This window comes from Hylobates moloch, unplaced genomic scaffold (assembly GCF_009828535.3).
Source record: "Hylobates moloch isolate HMO894 unplaced genomic scaffold, HMol_V3 SCAFFOLD_16, whole genome shotgun sequence".
Lineage (NCBI taxonomy): Eukaryota > Metazoa > Chordata > Mammalia > Primates > Hylobatidae > Hylobates > Hylobates moloch.
Window position 1 is genome coordinate 14959372 of NW_026652291.1, and position 20843 is coordinate 14980214.

Below are 20843 nucleotides of genomic sequence, written 5' to 3' on the forward strand. Positions count from 1 at the left end.
CCTGCCCAAGCAGCCTCCTGCACTCATGGGCCACAGAGGGTCAGGAGTGAGCATGTGACCTAAATGGGTCAAGTCAGAGCGGGAGCCACAGGGAAGGCTGTCACTCTTTCCTGCTGCCTTTCAAGCTGAGAAGTGAGGCTAGAACTGCAGCAGCCCTCTTGCCACCATAAGAAGAAGGTGTAGAGGTGTTCGAGCCAAAGTCCGAATCCCACAGAGTAGACAGCAAGACCAGGAACCAGAGAGAAACTGAGCAGGTATCCACAGTCCCTCAGGGACAGCTGTAGGGTAGCCCCACCTTTCCAGGACCCAGGGAAATACGGAGGGCTGAGCTCTGATCTTAGGTGCCCTGAAGCCTAGAGGACTGCATTCAAAACTGGGCACAACCTCCCTGGCTCACTGAGGCAGGCGGGCTAGGGGGCAGCCAAGGAGGGAGAGACAGTAGGTGGGAAGCCCCAGCCTCAGCACTGACCCTGCCAGGCAGCACTAGTGGCTTTCAGTGGTCATAAGTCATGGAATTTGCAATGTAGGACCTGGGGCAGGTACTCAGTGTGGTGGCAGCTTGCCCTGATTGGAGGCACAGGGCTGGGCCCTGCCATCCCATGCGGGAGTGTGGGGCAAGGCCCACTGGATCAGGACCAGGAAGGGAGGAGGCTGGGCCACCAAGGTGGATGGTGCAGGCGCTGTACCAGACCTTCTCCGCCAGGCCCTCACCTCAGAGACTCCTGTGTGTATCAGCCCTGCAGGGCGCGGGAGCTGGCTCCTGTGTGTCTGCCCGGCACCTCTCCATTGTCTTCATCTCCCTCGGGGGAACCACCCCCACTCTCTACCCACATGGCTCAAGGATGGACACATGGGCCCAGCCTTAACAACCAGAGCCCTCCAGCTCCCTGGTGTCAGTGACTGGTTTGGGTTTGGGCATGTGACCCATGCTTGGCCAATGAGAAGCACCCCTGGGACTTTTGTTATGAAAATATTAGAAGAAAAGCTTCTTTCTGCTGGGTTTGATGTCCTAATAGGATGCCAATAGGGAGCTATGGGTGCCATTTGACGTTGTATGGGGTGGCCTGCCTGAGAATGATGCCAACGCAGAGAAGGAGAATGAGGAGGTGGAAAGAGAGCCGGGCCCCAGGTCACCGCTGCAGCACTGCGGCCCGAGATTTTTCCACCATAGGAGTCCATCCATACAGTTTCCCGTCTTGCTTAGCGCAAGCACAGGGGTTTCCGTCACTTCTGCCTAAAAGGTGCCTAAGAAATGCAGTAAAGTCCTGCCGTCCTTGGTACTCCCCACTTGAGCACTCTTCCAGACTCCTCAGTCCCTCACCTTAATCCCACTCACCCACCTTATATTCTGTTTTCCAGTAAATCTTGTATTTTCTACCCAAATCGCATCTCAAATCTCTCCCATTCACCTTCATCCCCAGCACCTTGGCCCCAGCCCCACACAGTCCAATGTCTGCACAGTCCTCTTAGAAGGGAGGATTGGGTCGGTTCTCTCTATAAACCCCTGATGGCTTCTCAAGCTCTTGCCTGGAACCAGACTCTGTGTCCCAGCCCCCTGTGTGCCTGGCTGCCTCTCCTTCCCCAAGCCCTCTCGTGGCTCTGGCCTTCCTCCTAGTCTTCTGACCTGCTGAGCCTTTCCCAACTAAGGATATTCATCCATCCACCCATCCATCCATCCATCCATCCATCCATCCATCCATCCATCCATTAACAAATGAGGACGCAGACGCTAGACACTAAGAGGGCAGGACACCTGCCTGGGGTCATTGTGGAATTACCTGGCAGGACTAAGATTGAGACAGGCCTGAGGGATAAACCTTTCAAAAGTGCCCAGGTCTGCCCAGAGGACGCATTTTTTGGACAGTGAGATGCGGGAGATGCCGCGTTTGATTCCAGGACTAGTGCTGACCCTAACTTAGGCAAGGCATTCCTGTTCCCTGGTCTTAGTCTCCCCATCTGTAAAATTTTATTCATTCATTCACTCATTCATTCATCCAACAAATATCTATGGAATGCTCACAACATGCCAGATGCTTATTCCAGGCACTGAGGGCACAGCAATGCGTGACACAGATGCCGCATCCACTTAGGACCTACCTTCTGGTAGAAGGAAACAGACAGATGAGGAATATGGCAGATGGGGTGACGCATGGAGAAAGATGAAGCCAGGGAAGGGGTGTAGGGAGTGGCAGGGCTGCCCTTTAGAAGGTAACTAGGGAAGCCTTGCTAAGAAGGTGACATCTGGCTGAAGAAAGGCAGGTAATCTGGGAGGAGGACATCTCAGGAAGCAGGAACAGCAGGTGCAAAGGCCCAGAGGGGAGGGGCATGGTCAGGTGGTGAAGGATGAGAAGAGGTCAGAAGTTTAACAGGGGCCACACAGGTGGGGCCTTGTGGACCATGCTAACGGTGTATATTGATTACCTGTGGTTGCAGCAAATTACCATAAACTGGCTGGGCATGGTGGCTCCTGCCTGTAATCCCAGCACTTTGGGAGGCTGAGGCAGGAGAATCAGCTGAGGCCAGGAGTTCAAGACCAGCCTGGGCAACATGGTGAGACCCCTATCTCTCCAAAAAAAAAAAAAAAAAATAGCCTAGTTTGGTGGCATGCACCTGTAGTCCCAGCTGCTTGGGAGGCTGAGATGGGCTGATTGCTTGAGCCCAGGAGGTTGAGGCTGCAGTGAGTGATCATGCCACTGCAGTCCAGCCTGCATGAGAGAGCACGACCCTGTCTCTACAAATAAAATAAATTAAAAAATTTTAAATGACCGCAAACTTAGTGTCTTAACACAAATTTATTCTCTTTGTTTTGGAGGTCAGAAGTCTCAAATCAAGGTTTCAGTGGGGCTGTGCTCCTTCCCCAGGCTCTGGAGGAGGACGGGCGCCCCTGTCTTCTCCAGCAGCTAGAGGAAGCTTCCTGCGGCCTTGGCTCGTGGCCACCTCACGTCACCTTTCCTTCCTCTGCTCCGTCACTGCGTCACCCTTCTGCCTTTGACCTCCTGCCTCCCTCTAAGGACTCTGCTGGTTGCTCTGGGCCCCCCTGGATAGTCCAGGGCCATTGCCCCACCTCGAGAGCCTTCGTTCAATCACATCTGCATGGCCCCATCTGTCATGGAAGGCAACATAGTCCCAGGTTCCAGGGCTCAGGATGTGGACGTCTTTCGGGGGCGGGGGGAGCACATTATTCTGCAGGCCACAGCGTGGGAGCTGGGAGGCTGTCAGGCTCCTGCCGTCACACAGCGACCGTGGTGCTTAGACCAAGGGGCGTGGAGGAAGTGGCGAGAGTCACTGGACTGTGAAGATTCTGAAGACAGAGCCAAGAGGGTTTGCTCACACATGAAGCTGGGTGTGAGGGAGGGGAGACGCCAGGGATGAGGGTGAGGGTCTTGTCCTGAGCTACTGGAAGGGTGGCACTGACGGCCAGGAGACAGGAAGAATAGGTTGGGGAGGAGAGGGGAAGGCAGGAGTCTGCTTTCAAGCAGGTTGAATACAAAATGTCTGTGGAGCCTCTGAGGGGGAGGCAGCTGGCTGGGCAGGAGCCCAGGCGAGAGCCCGAGATGAGGCGAGAGTGTGGGAGGTGTCAGGGATGCGGGGCTGGGAGCCATGGGCCTGATGGGGTCACTTCGGGACAAGCATAGACAAAGAGGAAGAGGTCAGGGCTGAACTCCGGGGCTGGCGGGGTTTACAGGCTGGGAAATGAAGAGATCAGGAAAGAAGGCACAGGAGCAGCTGCGAGGGAGGCGGAGAGCAGGCAGGGTGAGCTTCCTGGAGGAGGCGGGTGGGCTCTCTCAATGCCTGGAGATCCCAGCAGGGTGGCCTGAGAGCTGACCGTGGGCCTGGCCATGTGCAGGTTGGCAGTGACCTTGACCAGAGCCATGCTGGGGATGCAATTTTGCTCCCCCAGATTCATAGGGTGGAGCTCCCGCCCTAGTGTGACTGTATTCGGAGATAGGCCCCTTAAGGAAGTAATTCGGGTGAAGTGAGGTCATCGGGAGGGGCCCTGGCCCAGTAGCATTGGCGTCCTCACCAGAAGAGACTCTGAAGTACAAGTGAGCTCACGCTCAGCCACGCCAGGACACATGGAGAAGACGGCCACCCGCAAGCCAGGGGGGAGCCTCTCAGGAACCCAGATGGGCTGGAACCTTTGCTTTGTTCTTTGAGCCTCCAGGACTGCGAGAAATTAAGTTCATTGTTGAAGCCACCTGTCTGTGGCGGTTTTCTTACGGCAGCCCAAGCTGACTAAGGTGGGGGCAAGCCAGGTTGGAGTGGGCTCAAGGGGGAAGAAAAGGTGAAGTCTCTTTCAAGAGCGTAGCTGCAGAGGGGAGCTGAGAGCACAGGGTAGGAGGCCGGTGGGGAAGGGACAGTGTTGAGTGTTGAGGGCGGGCCTCGCTGAGCACCTTGTGTTTGCAGCGGGGCAGGCGTGAGGAAGGAGAGAGGGAAGCTGAGGGGGGCTGCCTTGGCTGGGGGCCTGGTGGTTCCCCAGAGCAGCAGCAGCAGGGAGGCAGAGGCCTGGGTACCCCCAAGCCAGGGAGTCCTGGGGAAGGGGCACCCACTCCTCAGTGAGCGGGGAGCCAACTTCGGGCAGGGTGGGGTGGCGAATGGACCAGGAAGGGAAGGAGGAGGCAGAGGAGGGAGCAGGCCCTTCTGTGAAGGAGCCGCCCCACTCAGCCAAGAGGATCTCAGGACAGAGCCAGGCTGGGGGCCTGGGCAGGTGTGGCCGGGGCAGGCCACTTCCCATCCCCAGCCCCACTTGGGATCCACGGGCTCGTCTGTCTGTCTCTCTGCCTCCTTCCAGGTCCTGGGCCCTGGGCTGTGGCCAGGGCTCTGCTCACCCTCGGGGCTGGGTGGGGACCTCCCCGGGTGGGGAAGGGAGGGAAACAAGGCCTCCCGTTATCCTCTGTGGCCCCTACCTGTGGTCGTGGCCTGGGGGAAGGTGCGTGCTCGTGCACAGGGGGACATGTCTGTGATGACATGGAGCAACCCCAGACTCCTCCAGATGGTCCCACGCATCTCCCCGGTGGCTACATGGTCATCATTGTGGGCCCGGACTGTCTGCTTGCAGGAAGTCCCCCCTTTGCAGGCACCCTCCCCATCATCCTTGGAGTTCTCCACCTCTGCCCTGTCCGTGCTGGGCCTGTCACCAGCCTGTCACCTGCTGCCCCAGCCCCAGCCCAGGTCCCTGCAGCACAGGCAGCTCCAGGCTGGAATGGGTGACCCAGCCCCACTGAAGGAATTTCAGGGCAGGGTCAGCCACTCTGGCCACTGTCTCTCTCCAGTGCCCCCGTACCCTCCCAGCACTCGGCCCCTGCCACTCGGCCCCCTCTCTCCATATCTCCACCTTCTCATTCCTGCTCCTCCCCCACCACCTCTCAAGGCCGACAGGGTGGGCATTGCCCAGTGAGGGGACACCACTCATATTGAAGTTCTGTAAACAGTGTCTTGGGCACTGTGCCAGGTGGCTGCTCCCATCCCTCCGCTAGCCTCTGCCTGCCCCGTCCATCCTGCCTACTCCAGAAGCAGCCACACACTTGACCACAAACCTTTGAGGCCTGGCTAGAGTCCTCTGGGGAAAGCGGGCAGTAGCAGCCGCACTGGGCCTGAGGACCCCACACAGGAAAATGGCTGAGCCCCAGGGCTGAGCCTCAGGGCTGTGGCCGCTCCCGCCACTAACCTTCCTCCCACACTCGTGGTCACGCATTTCCTGCTGCCCCTGCCCACGCTGCAGCTGGATAGGACAGAAAAAGGACATCCTGCACCATTTCAGACAGGCATGTGCTCCTCCTGAAGGTCTTTCAGGTGCCAGGCTGAGGCCCCCACTCAAGGTCATGCCGTGGGGGACCCACTCCAGCTCTGCACCTGCTGGGAGTGATCCTCACTGTGCCACTGTCTCTCCCTGGACTCAGAATCAGATGGGGACAGTCACCCCTGCCCAGCCTGCCTTCTGGGCTGAGATGTGAGTCTACAGGCAGCTGTCAGAGGTGGTGTGTGCCAGGCAGGGGACACGAGGGCCACTGCCCCTCAGGATCACCACACAGGGCCTCAGGGCCAGGCCAGCAGGCAGGACTCCTCCTGGACACTCAGGCCCTGAGTGGGGCTGACTATGGGGAGGTGGCAGGAAGGTGGTGGGCGACCTTCTGCAGGTCTGCCTGGAGCCAGCAGCTCCTGCTGACCATCCGGGCCACCCACGGCCCCCACCACCCTCCTCATCTCCCTCATCTTCTGCTGTTTGGCCCTTGACCCCCTGAGGACAATAAGGTTTCCTGGTGACCACTGGGCTGTGGGTCACACAGGTCTGGCTGGAATCACAGTTCTGTGTGGCCGTGTCACCTCTGATGGGGAAGCACTCTGTCTCCTCGTCTCTATGGTCGGGGAGTAACTTCCCTTATGGGCTTTTGGGAATATTAACAGAGGTCAACCTGGACAGGGCATGGAGCCCCCGGGGTGCACCATAAAAGCTTTCCTTCTTTCTTCTATTCTCAGGCGAGGGGTGAGTGGCTGCTGGGATGTGCTGAGGGTTCCCTGAAGCAGGACAGGAAGGGCAGAGCTAGCTGCAGCTGAGGTAGAGTCTGAGTCTCGCTCTGCATGGAGGAGGAGGTGAGGGGCCTGGTCAGCATGGGCACGGCTAGGGGCCTCTGTGACCACCACCACTCTTGACTTTGCCTCCTTGACCCCACAGGGTCATCCTCAGGCCCCGGGTCCAGCCAAGGCCTGAGAAGGGTCATGCATCCCTGTCCCACTCGGTCACAGCACAGGAGGCTCCCATCCGCCGCTGCCTGAGGCGGTACCTCTGGCCCGAGGGCTCGGGCTGTGGGCCTGCTGGGCTGGAGCCTCCATCGGGACCTGGCCACCCACTCTCCTAGGAGCCTTAGGCGAGTCACTAGTCCTCTCTGAGCCTCGGTTTCCTCATCTGTGAAATGGGGAGAACAAGGTGGTTGTAAAGATTCAGAGAGTGTGTAAAATACAAGCACATGGCCCACCAGAGCCCAGCCCTACCCCTGCAGGGCTCCTCCCGCGGGCATGGCAGGAGGTCGGGGTTTCCAGCCTGAGCTTAGCCTGCCATTCAGCAGTACCCAGGAAGGCACAGCTACCAGGAAGGTGACCTCCCCAAGCCCACGGAGGCTTCCTGGGCACCCAGCCCAGCCTGAACCTCCACCCACCCAGGTGGCAGTGAGGCCTTCCTGCCTGTGTTCAGCCACAGCGTATCGAGGACCCCTGGCCAGACACAGGTACCTGGCCTGGGGAGCTGGTGGCCTTGTTGGGGACTGGGAAGACAGACTCCAAACAGAGGGGTAAACAAGTAAGATAATTACCAGCTTGGCAGGGATGATTAGAGCGAATTTTAAGTGACGGGGGAGGGTTACTTTAGATCAGATGGTCGGGGACACCTCTATAAGACAGTGACATTGAGTGACAAGAAGGTACCCACCCTGGAGGACTCTGGGGTTCTCCACCTTTAAGAGGGATCGTGAGCAGAAGCCCAAAAGGTTCAGGTTCTGCCAATTTCTACTAGATGACTAGGCCCAGCCAGTTTGCAAAAGGGCTAGCCCATCCTCACATTGGCCCGTCCTCACATTGCCAGCAAGGACCAAACCATGTGAAGAGGGAAGAGCATCCTCCTATAATCTGCAAATGGGGATCAACTTTAAATTATCTCCAGAGTTTCTTTCTTTAATATGTTGTCCAAAGGTAACTATGTTAATTTTTACAAATATTTTATGTAGTTTTATATAGTTTTACAAATAGCTTTATGTAGTTTTGGTTTTTGTTTGTTTTTGTTCTATTTGTGACTGGGTCTTGCTCTGTCACCCAGGCTGGAGTACAGTGGCACGATCTCAGTTCACTGCAGCCTCCACCTCTCAGGCTCAAGTGATCCTCCCACCTCAGCCTCCTGAGCAGCTGGGACTACAGATGCCAAGCCCCACTAATTTTTTGTAGAGACAGAGTTTCGCCATGTTGCCCAGGCTGATCTCCAATTCCTGGGCTCAAGTGATCTGGTCCCCTCAGCCTCTCAAAGCTCTGGGATAACAGATGTGAGTCACTGCGCCTGGCCTATGCAGCAGTTTTAAAAACCACAAAATTAAAGAAGAAAGGGGCAGAGCTCAGACACAATGAGACTTTTCAGTCCAGTGTTTTCAGATTATCTGGCTTTCAACTTTATAATTTCACTTCAAAAATTTCAACTTCAAATTTCACTTCATTGCTTTCAAAATCTTGAGCCAGCTTGTCCTTTGGATCTAGGCTGTGCCTGTCTGCATTGGCAGATGGACAGAGCTCCTGTGTAGAAATGAAGCCGGTTCACCCACAGCCTTTTTTTTTTTTGAGAAGGAGTTTCGCTCTTGTTGTCCAGGCTGGAGTGCAATGGTGCAATCTCGACTCACCGCAACCTCTGCCTCCCGGGTTCAAGCTATTCTCCTGACTCAGCCTCCCGAGTGGCTGGGATTACAGGCATGTGCCATCACATCCAGCTGATTTTTTTTTTTTTTTTTTTTGTATTTTTGTATTTAGTAGAGACAGAGTTTCACCATGTTGGTCAGGCTGGTCTCAAACTCCTGACTTCAGGTGATCCACCCACCTCAGCCTCCCAAAGTGCTGGGATTACAGGTGTGAGCCACCGCGCCTGGCTGTTTTTTTGTTTGTTTGTTTGTTTAAGCAAGCAGCTTTTTCTTTTCTTTTGTGATCATAAAACCTACACCCACTGTATCAGCTGCCTGTTGCTGCTGTAACAAATTGCCACAAATATAGTGGCTTAAAACAACATACAACGTTTTCTTTTTTTTCTTTTTGAGACGGAGTCTTGCGCTCTCACCCAGGCTGGAGTGCAGTGGCGTGATCTCGGCTCACTGCAAGCTCTGCCTCCTGGGTTCACGTCATTCTCCTGCCTCAGCCTCTCCGAGTAGCTGGGACTACAGGCGCCCGCCACCACGCCCGGCTAATTTTTTGTTGTTGTTGTTGTATTTTTAGTAGAGACGGGGTTTCACCGTGGTCTTGATCTCCTGACCTCGTGACCCGCCCGCCTGGGCCTCCCAAAGTGCTGAGATTACAAGCGTGAGCCACTGCGCCCGGCCTTCTTTCTTTTTTAAGTTATAACAATATATTTTAATCTCATAACAACTTCAATTGAATACAAAACTCTTTACATTTTCAGCTATTAATATTAAAATTATATCATTTTATATCCTGTATCTATTAACAGATTTATGCAGATTTACATTTTGTTCTTCAAATTCTATAGAATTTTAATTTTTTATTTTCATAGGCTATTGGGGAAAACAGTGTTTGGTTACATGAGTAAGTTCTTTAGTGGTGATTTGTGAGATTTTGGTGCACCCATCGCCCAAGCAGTATACACTGCACCCAATAAAACAACGCACATTTCCTGTCTTACATGTAGTTCTGGGGGTCAGAAGTCTAAAACGGGCCTCATGGGGCAAAAGGCAAGGTGACGGCAGGGCTGTTCCTTCTGGAAGTACTAGGAAAGACATCAAACTTTGACCTTTCCAGTTTCTCGGGGGTGAGCTTGGCACATGGCCATGTTCACAGCCAGCAGTGGCATCACTCTGACCTCTGCTGCAGAGCAATCTCTGTGACACCTCCTTCTGTGCCTCTGACCCTCCTGTCTCCCCCTTTCACTTGTAAGAGCCTCCTGATTACATTGGTCTTACCTGGATAATCTAAGACACTCTCCCCATCTGTAGATCCCTCATCAAATGGCGTCTGCACAGCCCCTTTTGCCGGGTAAGTGACCATCTTCACAGGTTCCAGAGAGTAGGATGCAGACATCTTTGGGGATCATCATTTCACTTACCATAGTCACCATGGGGACAATTTCAGACATACGAAGACTAAGATCATTAAATTCCACTATTTAGTGCTCACCTTCTCAGCATTTTGGCCTGTTGCCTTGCAGCATTTTCCCATGAGTGTAGATTTTTTTTTTTTTTTTTGAGATGGAGTCTCGCTCTGTTGCCCAGGCTGGAGTGCAGTGATGCGGTCTCGGCTCACTGCAACCTCCGCCTCCCAGGTTCAAGCAGTTCTCCTACCCCAGCCTCCCGAGTAGCTAGGATTACAGGCACATGCCACCACGCCTGGCTAATTTTTTGCATTTTTAGTAGAGACGGGGTTTCGCCATGCTGGCCAGGATGGTCTTGATCTCCTGACCTCGTGATTGGCCCGCCTCAGCCTCCCAAAGTGCTGGGATTACTTACAGGCATAAGCCACAGCACCCAGCCAAGTATAGATATTTAATGAAGTGAAATCATACTATCTATAACACCGTATGGATCTTTTCACTTAATATTCTCTTGTCATTAAAACTCTTTCTAGATAACTTAGAGATAGCATAACCTCCCCTCACATGGATGCACTGCAGACTGTTTAACCCATTCTTTGTCAATGATTTAAGTGGTTTCACATCGTCATATCACATACAATGGAATGGGTAATGCCAGCTCACAATTATTGCACATTTATTATGTACCAATCATTCGACATGTATTAACTCATCTAATCTTTGTGACAGTTCTATGATATGGATACGGTTATTACTGATACAGGTCCAGGTGAGAAACGAAGCCCTCTTCAGAAGATGAACAAACTTGCCCAAGTTTGGGTAATACTACAGCAGGCCTCAAACCCAGGTTGCCTGACTCCAGAATCCATACTCTTAGCCGCTCACATGCTCATGTTTTCCCCTAGCATCTCTGATTATCTATCTTAGGATAGAATTAGGATAGGCAGAATGGCAGTTCATCGGGCTATATTTATTGAGGGCTTAGTTTGTGCATTTTCCATGGGCTCACTCCGTTAATCCTCATGACTCCAAGAAGTGGTCTGTTAACTGGCTGAAGCCACCCTGGTTGGCTCCAGTAGCTAGACTCTGCCTGGAACGTCTGTGTGGTAGCCAATCATTAGTGGTAGAGAGGGCTACGGCCTCTCCCTGACAAGCTCACCTTGCCAGACAGTGCCCCCATGAATGCAAAATGCAGTCAGATCCCGCTATTGGAAACAGGTAACAAAGCACAGTCAGGTCACACCATCAGAAACAGGTAACAAAGCACAGTCAGGTCACACCATCGGAAACAGGTAACAAAGCGCAGTCAGGTCACACCATCGGAAACAGGTAACAGCGCAGTCAGGTCACACCCTCAGAAACAACCATCAGAAACAGGTAACAAAGCGCAGTCAGGTCACACCATCGGAAACAGGTAACAAAGCGCAGTCAGGTCACACCCTCAGAAACAACCATCAGAAACAGGTAACAAAGCGCAGTCAGGTCACACCATCGGAAACAGGTAACAAAGTGCAGTCAGGTCACACCATCGGAAACAACCATCAGAAACAGGTAACAAAGCACAGTCGGGTCACGCCATCGGAAACAGGTAAAGAAGCGCAGTCGGGTCACACCTTCAGAAACAGGTAACAAAGCACAGTCGGGTCACGCCATCGGAAACAACCATCAGAAACAGGTAACAAAGCACAGTCGGGTCACGCCATCGGAAACAGGTAAAGAAGCGCAGTCGGGTCACACCTTCAGAAACAGGTAACAAAGCACAGTCGGGTCACGCCATCAGAAACAACCATCAGAAACAAGTAACAGAGTGCAGTCGGGTCACGCCATCGGAAACGGGTAACGAAGCGCACCCGGGTCACGCCGTCAGAAACAGGTAACAAAGTGGGAGGTGGAGACTGCAGTGATTGTGCCACTGCACCCCAGCCTGGGAGACACAGCAAGACCCTGCCTCAAAAGAATGACAAAAATACAGTAAGTTGCTCTACCACTTTGCGTGGTCACCTGCAGAGTGTGAAAGTGTCCACTCACAATGTGGCCCTGATTCTTAACTGACCCTTTGGAGGGTTGTCTGTAGCCACTGAAACCCAGACTCCAGCTTCCTCCAGGCTCTCTGTCCAGCTGGACAGAAGGAGGAGCTGGTGCTGCTGTTTAGCCAGCCGGGGGATTGGAGGCTCACAGCAGGGGAGCGTGGGGCTGTCACCCATTCCTGCTTCCATGGTTTGTATGGGTAACCGAGAGGCAGCAGGTGACCCCATGGCTATGTCATCCACAGAGAGAAACCTTATCACATACGGAAGCTCTTATTCATACAATATATTCCGAACTTGTCAACCAATAAATGCCTATGGAGCATTTACTCTGGACCAAGACATCCTTCCAAGTGATCCACCCGCCTTAGCCTCCCAAAGTGCTGGGATTACAGGCATGAGCTACCACACCTGGCTGGCCATTTTCCTTTAGCTTGTGATGTGATCATAAAGTGAGTCACATCTGCCAGGCACGGTGTCTCATGCCTGTAATCCCAGCACTTTGGGAAGCTGAGGCGGGTGGATCACAAGTTCAGGAGATCAAGACCATCCTGGCTAACACAGTGAAACCCCATCTCTACCAAAACTACAAAAAATTAGCCGGGCGTGGTGGTGGGCACCTGTAGTCCCAGCTACTCGGGAAGCTGAGGCAGGAGAATGGCATGAACCCGGGAGGCAGAGCTTGCAGTGAGCCGAGATGGCGCCACTGCACTCCAGCCTGGGTGACAGAGCAAGACTCCGTCTCAAAAAAAAAAAAACAAACGAAACAAAACAAAAAGTGAGTCACATCTCTCTCTGGATCTCAGTTTCCTCATCTGTAAAAATGGTAAAGAAGGTTTTGACTAAGTGATCCCTGAGCCTTTGTAACTGCGAATTTGCTAAGTTTAGAGATTATTAGGACCTCTACCAGAGGAACAGTAACAGGGGTGGGGTTAAGTGAAACATCAGTGTGAAGTGCCTGGCGTAGAAGATTCTCAGAGTCAAGTGAAGCTTGGGGAGCTTCATCACTGGAGTGTGGGCTGGACTTGGTGACTTGCATTCAGAGAGAAGGATGTGGAAATAGGAAAAATAGTAACATTACCACAGAGAAACCTGGCAGAACATCACCTTCACCAGTCAATGAAGGTCAGCATTCCCAGTGATGAGTCGTGTGAATACCAGGTACCCCCAGAAATGATGGGGTGATCAGGGCACCTCATCTCTGTGGTCTTCTTCCCCCAAACCCGTAACTCCAGTGTAATCATGAGAAAACATCAGACAAACCCAAACCAATGAACTTTCTACAAAATACCTGACCAATACCCCTCAAAACTACCAAGAGCATGAAAAAAGAAAAGTCTAAGAAACTGACGAAAACCAGAGAAGCCCATGAAGATGTAATTAAATATTAGGTGGTACGGGGTCCTGGATGAAAGGCACTGTATTAGTACGTCCTCATGCAGCTAATAAAGACATACCCGAGACTAGTAATTTACAAAGAAAATGAGTTTCATTGACTCACAGTTCAGCATGGCTGGAGAGGCCTCAGGAAACTTACCATCATGGAGGAAGGGGAGGCAAACATGTCCTTCTTCATGTGGCAGCAGGAAGGAGAAGTGCCGAGCAAAAGGAGGGGAGAAAAATGCTTATAAAACCATCAGATCTCATGAGAACTCACTATCATAAGAGCAGCATGAGGGTAACTGCCCCCATGATTCAATTACCTCCCACTGGGTCCCTCCCATGACGTGTGGGGATTACGGGAACTACAATTCAAGACGAGATTTGGGTGGGGACACAGTCAAACCATATCAGGCACATTCGTATTATAAGCTGCTGACATCTAAATAAAGTCTGGAGTTTGGTTACTAGTAATTTACCAATGTCAGTTCCTTTGTTAGCACAAATGTGCCAGGTAACATAAAGGTTATATTAGGGGAAACTGAGTGAAGGGTAAATGGGAATTCTCTGTGTTATCTCTGAAGCTTTTCAGTGAATCTAAAATTATCCCAAACTTAATAGTTTATTCTTTTTTTAAGTAAGGTCTAGGCCAACAAGCACATGAAGAAATGTTCAACATCATTACTCACTAGGGAAAATGCAAGTCAAAACTCCAAGAGATACCACCTCACACCCACTAGGATGTCTATAATCAAAAAGACAGACAATAACAAATGTTTGTGAGGATGTGGGGAATTTGGAACCCTCATACGTTGCTGGTGGGAATGTAAAATGGTACAGCCGCTTTGGAAAACGGTTTGGCAGTTTCTTAAAAAGTTAGACATAGAATTATCCAGGAATTCCTCTCTTAGTATGTACCCCAGAGAAAAGGAAATATACATACAAATATAAAATACAAAGACTTCTCCGCGAATGTTTATAGCAGCTTTATTTGTAATAGCCAAAAACAGATCACAATCCAAACGTCCACCAACAGATCAAAGGAGAAGCGAATTGTGATCTGTCCATACGAGGGGCTTGGTGCCTGCAGCAACATGGGTGAATCGCCAGATAGTGGTGACGAGTCGAAGGAGCCAGTCAAAAAAGAATGTGCTGTGTGATTCCATTTATAGAAAATTCTAGAAAATGTGGACTAATGTAGAGTGACGGAAAGCAGACCCATGATTGCCTGGGGCAAGGAGCCTTGGGGGTGGAGGGGGGCCAGAGGGAGGGGTTTCAAAGATGATAAGGACATTTTGAGGGTGATGGATATGATCCCTGTCTTAATTGTGGCGATGGCTTCACGGATAGATACAGATGTCAAAACATTGAACTGTATACTTTAAATGCTTGCACTTTACTACATACCAATCACATCTTCATAAAGCTGTTTTTTTTTTGTTTTGTTTTGTTTTAAAAAAGGCCTGGAAATGGAGATGAAGACAGCCTGGCCTCAGTCTCCCTACCTGCAATGTGGGGGATCCCCGTGTGCCTTGCATCCCCTGAGAGCTCCAGGCTTAGGAGGAGACCGAGGTGAGCCCTGCTTCTAGCCAGAAACCACAAGGCCCTAAACCCTAGGGCTGGGCAGCTGCAGGGCCCAGGCTACTGCCCCTCCAGGGATGGATGGGTGCGAGGCCCCTCCAGGGGCATGACCTGTTTCGGGCAGGCGGTGGCCGTGGGGAGAAGAGTGGGGAGGTCCCTTACTTTTTTCTTCCTGAATAAAAAAATGCATGATGCTACATGTGCCTTGGGATTTTTCAACACAATTATCTAAAAATAGTGTGGGCCACCACAGGCTGATTCCTTTTTAGGAAGGATTTTGGGAGCCCAGCCTGTCCTGGCGGCCAGCTCAGGAAGTGGAGACTTGTCTGGGTGGGGCCGGGGCTGCGGCGACCCTTCCCTAGCTCCGGCCAGGCCCACCCCATCTCCCACTTCCCTGAGAGCCGGGCTGCCAGGAGTGCATGGTGGGGCAGCCAGTGGCTTCCTGGCGGGGCCCACAGCCCCAGTGAATTTCAGCCCTGCTGCTAGGGCACTGCATGACTTCTCTGTGCCTCAATTTCCCCAACGGGGAAGTGGAAGTCATCGATCACAGCCAACAAGGCCCAGCAGAGACAGGAAAGATGCTGCTGAGGGAGGGTTGATGGGTGCCTGCTTCTCAATCGAGCCTCTGTCCTTGCATAGTCAGGCGAACCGTCTGGGTGTCCTGGACAACTCTGACACCTTCCTGCCCCACCCAGGCCTTGGGACCAGCAGGGTGAGACCCAAGGCCTGGACTCCCAAGGCCAACAGTGGCCAGCTCAGGTTGGTTCCACTGCTCACCCTCTGCTGACACATCCTGTCCCTATGGGGAGTTAAAGGTCAGACCCTGCACGTGGCCTCCTTTGTTTCCAGGGAGCACGGCGGGTTCTGGAGGCCCAGCACAGCCCCCTGTGCACCCACAAGCAAAGGCCTCAGCCCACTGCTGTGGTGGCCCCCAAACACTGCGTGGCCTGTGGCTGAGGCCTGGACCACCATGCCTGTGGGCAGGGGTCAGGACACATGTTCTGATCACCTGCTGAGTGGTTGGTGCTCTTCTAAACCTGAAGGCCCAGTTCTTATGTCTGTGGTCCAAGAAAGAAAAATCCAGCAACTCAAATAATTTTGAAATGACTCAGAACCTTGCATTTCTTTTTTTTTTTTTGACACAGAGTCTCACGCTGTCGTCCAGGCTGGAGTGCAGTGGCACAATCTTGGCTCACTGCAACCTCCGCCTCCTGGGTTCAAATGATTCTCCTGCCTCAGCCTACTGGTAGCTGGGATTACAGGTGTGCACCACCACGCTTGGCTAATTTCTGTATTTTTTAGTAGAGATGGGCTTTCACCAAGTTGGTCAGGCCGGTCTCGAACTCCTGACCTCGTGACCCACCCACCTCAGCCTCCCAAAGTGGTGGGATTACAGGCGTGAGTCACCGCGCCCAAAAACTTTGAGGGAGCTTTAAGCACCCAGCCCCGGGCATCCCGCCCTTCTCTGATCAGTGAGGCCATTGGTGACCAGCTCTGCGGAACCCAGGGCCAGCAGCACCCAGACTGCAGGTTCATGTGTGTACACACAGACATGCACTGTGCACACACCCAGGTGCTACACCTCCCTGGGAGCAGGGAGGGATGGAGGGGCTGGGCAGCCTCCTGCAACGCTGTCAGGCCTGCCTCCCATGGGCTGCTGTTGCCCTGGCAACCACCACAGGCTCAGGGCTGGAAGCCAAAGGACCAGCTCCCCCCTCCCCCGCTGTGGTGCCCATGCGGGGCGGGGTCTCTCTTTGAGTGCTCCAGCCGCAGCTGTTTTCACAGAAAGGTAGGGGGAGGGCAGAGGGTGGCATGGAGCGCTGCTGTGACTGCAAAAAGGGACAGGATTGGGTGGGGGCCAAAGAAGGCACTGGGGCCAAAGAAGGCACTCCCCCCAGGCACATCCAGCTCCTTAGAGAGCTCTCAGGGGACAGGTGACGGGGTAGGCGCTCAGAGTACACACTCCAGAGGCCAGGGAAGGACTGCAGCCAGGAGAAAGGGGAGGCGCCCAGGCCGCGGCACGAGGAGGAGTCTCCCCTGTCGTCACGACCACGCCAGGCCAGGACCAGTGCCTGGAGGAAGCCACTCCTGACCGCAGCCCCCGTGGCTTCTCCTCCCACTACTCCTGGCTGGTTTTCCTGACCAGAGCCTCCCCTGGTGCTGTCCGCTGTTCTGCTCCTTTCGAATCCTCACAGACGCCCCCACGTGTCCTTCCACTCAGGGAGAGGGACTTGAAACCCAGAGCTGGCGCTCTTCCCACAGCAACAGCGGAGGTGAAGAGTTTGCCCTTGACTTGCGTGGCCCACAGTGACGCACTGTTGTGAGCGCCTGAGTGTGTCTGCCCAGCCGAAGGCCCCTCCCCGACTCTGTTTCTCCCACAGGGGTCTCAGCCCGAGCGCCCTGTGCTAGCACAATTGCTGAGCCCACCTCACTCAGCACAGTGCCACGTTCAGCAGGCACCCACCGTGCACCAGGCGCACTGCACAGGGAGCCCAGCAGGCGGTACTCTGGACATTCTTCCCCCTCCTGGCCCAGGCGTTCAGGGAGTGAGCAGAGAATGGAGGACTAGGTCAGCTTCTCCTGGCCCCACTGAAGGCCACAGCCACAGGTGCTGGAGTCACGCACCCTGGGTTTCAAGTCGGGCTCCACTGTGTATCTGCTGCGTGACTTTCAGTCTGTCACTTGCCCTCTCTGTGCCCCACCTTACTCATCTGTAAATGAGGGGTAATAAAGGCATCTACCTCATTGATTAATTTGTTGTAAAAATCAAATCTGATCATGTCTTGAAAGCCTCAAGTACAGGGTGCCTGGTGCAGTGAGCATCAGCCTCTTTAGAGGGGCACGAGGCAGGGAGAAGCAGGACCTGTGCCTTCTTGCCCATGTTCCTCTTACACGGGTCACATGCCCATGGGAGTTCCCACTCTGGGCCTCAGTTTCCCCAGCTGGGGGCTGAGAAGGTGAGGCTCACCAATGACGCTGTCTCTGGCTGTCATGTCTCCTACAGGCCAGGACTGCAGGGGATGCAGGCCGAGACAAGGGCGTCCAGTTGCTGCGTGACGTTGGACAGGTCACCCCTCCCGGGGCCCCTGCTCGGTCTCCTGTCCTGTAAGAGGCTCCAGCTGGCGCTGTTCCCTCCCAAACACCTTTGTGAGCTGTGGAAAACATCAGAGACCTCAGGAGGTCCTTCTAGCTGGGCCAGCTGCATGCCAGGTCTCCATGGCACCCACCCCTGCAAGGTCATGGCTCCCAAGAGGCTGGGCACTTGCCCGAGGCCTCAGCAAGAACAAAGCTGGTCGCTGCATCTCGGTCTGTTGGGCCCCAAGACCTTTGCTATAACCGTCTCCTTCTGCCTCAGCCCCTGGCCCCCACCCTACCTCCCAGAAAGTTCTCCCCCAAGTTCCTGGGTGAGAGCCAGTGGCCCTGGCGTGTGACAGCATTTGGCTTTCTCCCATCAGAAGAGCAATTTTTTCCTCTCCTTGGCTGTACTTTCTTTTAATGACTTTTTGGCTCAAGGCCCAAGCTGGATCAAAGACTCCCTGGGGGAGGACAGTAGGAGAGGACAGCGGGTTTGCTGTGAGAAAATCGTGGAGGTGAAGCTTGTGTCTTAGGGTCTGGAGGGGATAGATGGGCCCAGAAGGCGGGGCTGCCTCAGGCTCCAAATGGGGAAGGGGTGTGGAACCTCTCTGTCTCTCACCACAGATGCAGAAGAGGTGGTGAGGTCAAGGAACACAGGGTGGAGGAGAAAGGTGCCCTTTAGGGTGAAGTGAGAACAGGAGTTTCCCAGTGTGTTAGTTGTGACTAGACAACCTCTGGACCCGAGCTGGAGGTCCCAGTGGACCCCTGTCTTCAGAGAAGCCTAAAAGATCTGCTCAGACAAGGAAGGGGGTGAGAGTGGGGCAAGGAGCCTGGGACTGTCTCTCGGAGCTTCTGACTCCCTTCACCTTCTTCTCTCTCAGTCAGCACCATCCCTTCCCCACCTACCAGGCTGGACCCAACTGGGGAAGCCTGGGAAGTACCCCTTGACTTGGTGGGTCCTGGTCTCAAGGGAAAAGGAAACCCTCCTGACAGTAGCTGCCCTGTAGCTGGGCCTCAAAGGTGCCAGGAGGGGAGAGGGCCAGGGCCTGGAAAACACACCTGCCGATGGCAGCCTGGAGCTAGCCCCGCAGGGCGGGGGCCATACGAGTGGTAAACAGGAGGGAGGTGGCTCACCCCTTGGGAGCTGCTGATGATGTTGTTTTGGAAAAGGGAGCAGGAGGCAGACACTGTGGAGCGCCAGGGCCCTGGAGAGCCAGAGAGAGCCACTGCAACAGAGGCAGTCCTGCTGGAGCCCAGGAGTCTGGGAGAGCCAGTAAAGATTTGGGTGGGGGAGGCCCAAGTGCTTCTCTGAGGAATAAGGAGAGCCCCTCCCTCTAGACGGAGTCATCAGGGTTTGTCCAGAATGGCTTGGGTTTCATACACACTGACCTAAGTGACTTTGCATGTGCACACTTCCTGCACACAGACCCCTGCATACATGTTCACATGCACTCCTGCACACATGTGCACACACCCTGCACACACCCCTGCACACACACTCCTGCACACACACTCCTGCACATATACACAGTCACATACAGCCCTGCACACACAGGTTCTGTGTGAGGCCACATGGTTCAAGTCTCAGCATCACCACTTCTTGGCTCTAAATGTGGGCGTTTCACTTACGCTCTCTAAGCCTCAGTTTCCCCATCTGCCAGGTGGAGCCAGTACTCTTGTCCTACCTCTGGGTGATTGCGAGGTTGGCAGTGCCAACTGTCAGCTTAGACCCATGTAAGTCATTGTTCTTCCCATTTAGTTAAGGAAATTGCATCTCAGCAAGGTCAAGGGAGTGGCCCCAGTGCCTGGGCCAAGTAACAGAACAGGACTTGAATCACATTTTGAACCAGAGGTCACCTGCACATCACACATCCATATTCACCCATATGTGCCCACACAAGTCAGCAACTTGTGCACACTCATAAATGCACATGATGGTAATAATAGCCACCATTTATGGGCAATTACCATAGACTGGGCATTGTGCTAAGTGCTTTACCCATGCTCACACAGCACCTCACACCTCAGTGCTTCCCTGATGTGTTTGGCTGCAAGTAACAGAATTCAACAAAACCACAAATACAGCCATTGTTACTTCACAAGGACCCTGGACATAGGCAGTTTCAGGATGGCTTGGCCGCTTGGTGAGGTCATCAAGACCCAGGTTCTTTCCCTCTCTCTGCCCACCATCCTCTGTGTTAACTTGGTGCCACATAGTTGCAGGATGGCTGCTGCAGCACCGGCCACCACGTCTGCACTCCAGCATGAAAGAAAGTGAGGGTGGACCTAAGAGAACTCTCCTTTCATGCCCTTCCCTTTTGTTAAGAAGCAAAAGCTCTCCCAGAAGCCTTCCCACCAAAAACTTTCCCTTACACTTCATTGCCTGAAATTGTGTCAATGGCCCCTAGCTGCAAAGGAGGCTGGAAAAGAAAGGGCCTGGCACAGGGGTACAGGGCCATCATCATCGACTTATACAATGAAGCAAGACTTGTCCCTGGGGCTGGGCGTTCTGCTGCCTCGAACAAAATCAGCGTTCTGTTGGCCAGGAAGAGGAGGTGAAGGTGGATGCAAACGTCTACCGCTTGTGCCCTTCAGCACCATCCTTCATCCCTCCTCCAGGGGGCAGTGTGGGACAGAGGACACAGAAGGCACAGGGGTTTGAACGCCTGGCGGGGGGGATGAGGGGACCCCAAATTCCAGTGCAGCTGTGTCCTTAAGGGCAGCAAACCCAGCCAGCAACAGGCCTGCTGCAGACAGCTTCCTGGAACAAGGCATGTACCTGGTTGTGCCCACCCCAGGCACCAGAATCCAGGTCACAATGGCACGTGTCCCTGAACCCAGACATCTAGTGCTGTGGTTCTCAACTCTTCCTGCCATGACACATGGATGGGATGGGTGCATGCCCATGGCCGTCCTACCCTTCACCAGCCTTCACCAAGACATATCTGCCTGCGAGTGCCCGATGATGCTGTCATGGGGTAGCCTGGAGTCCC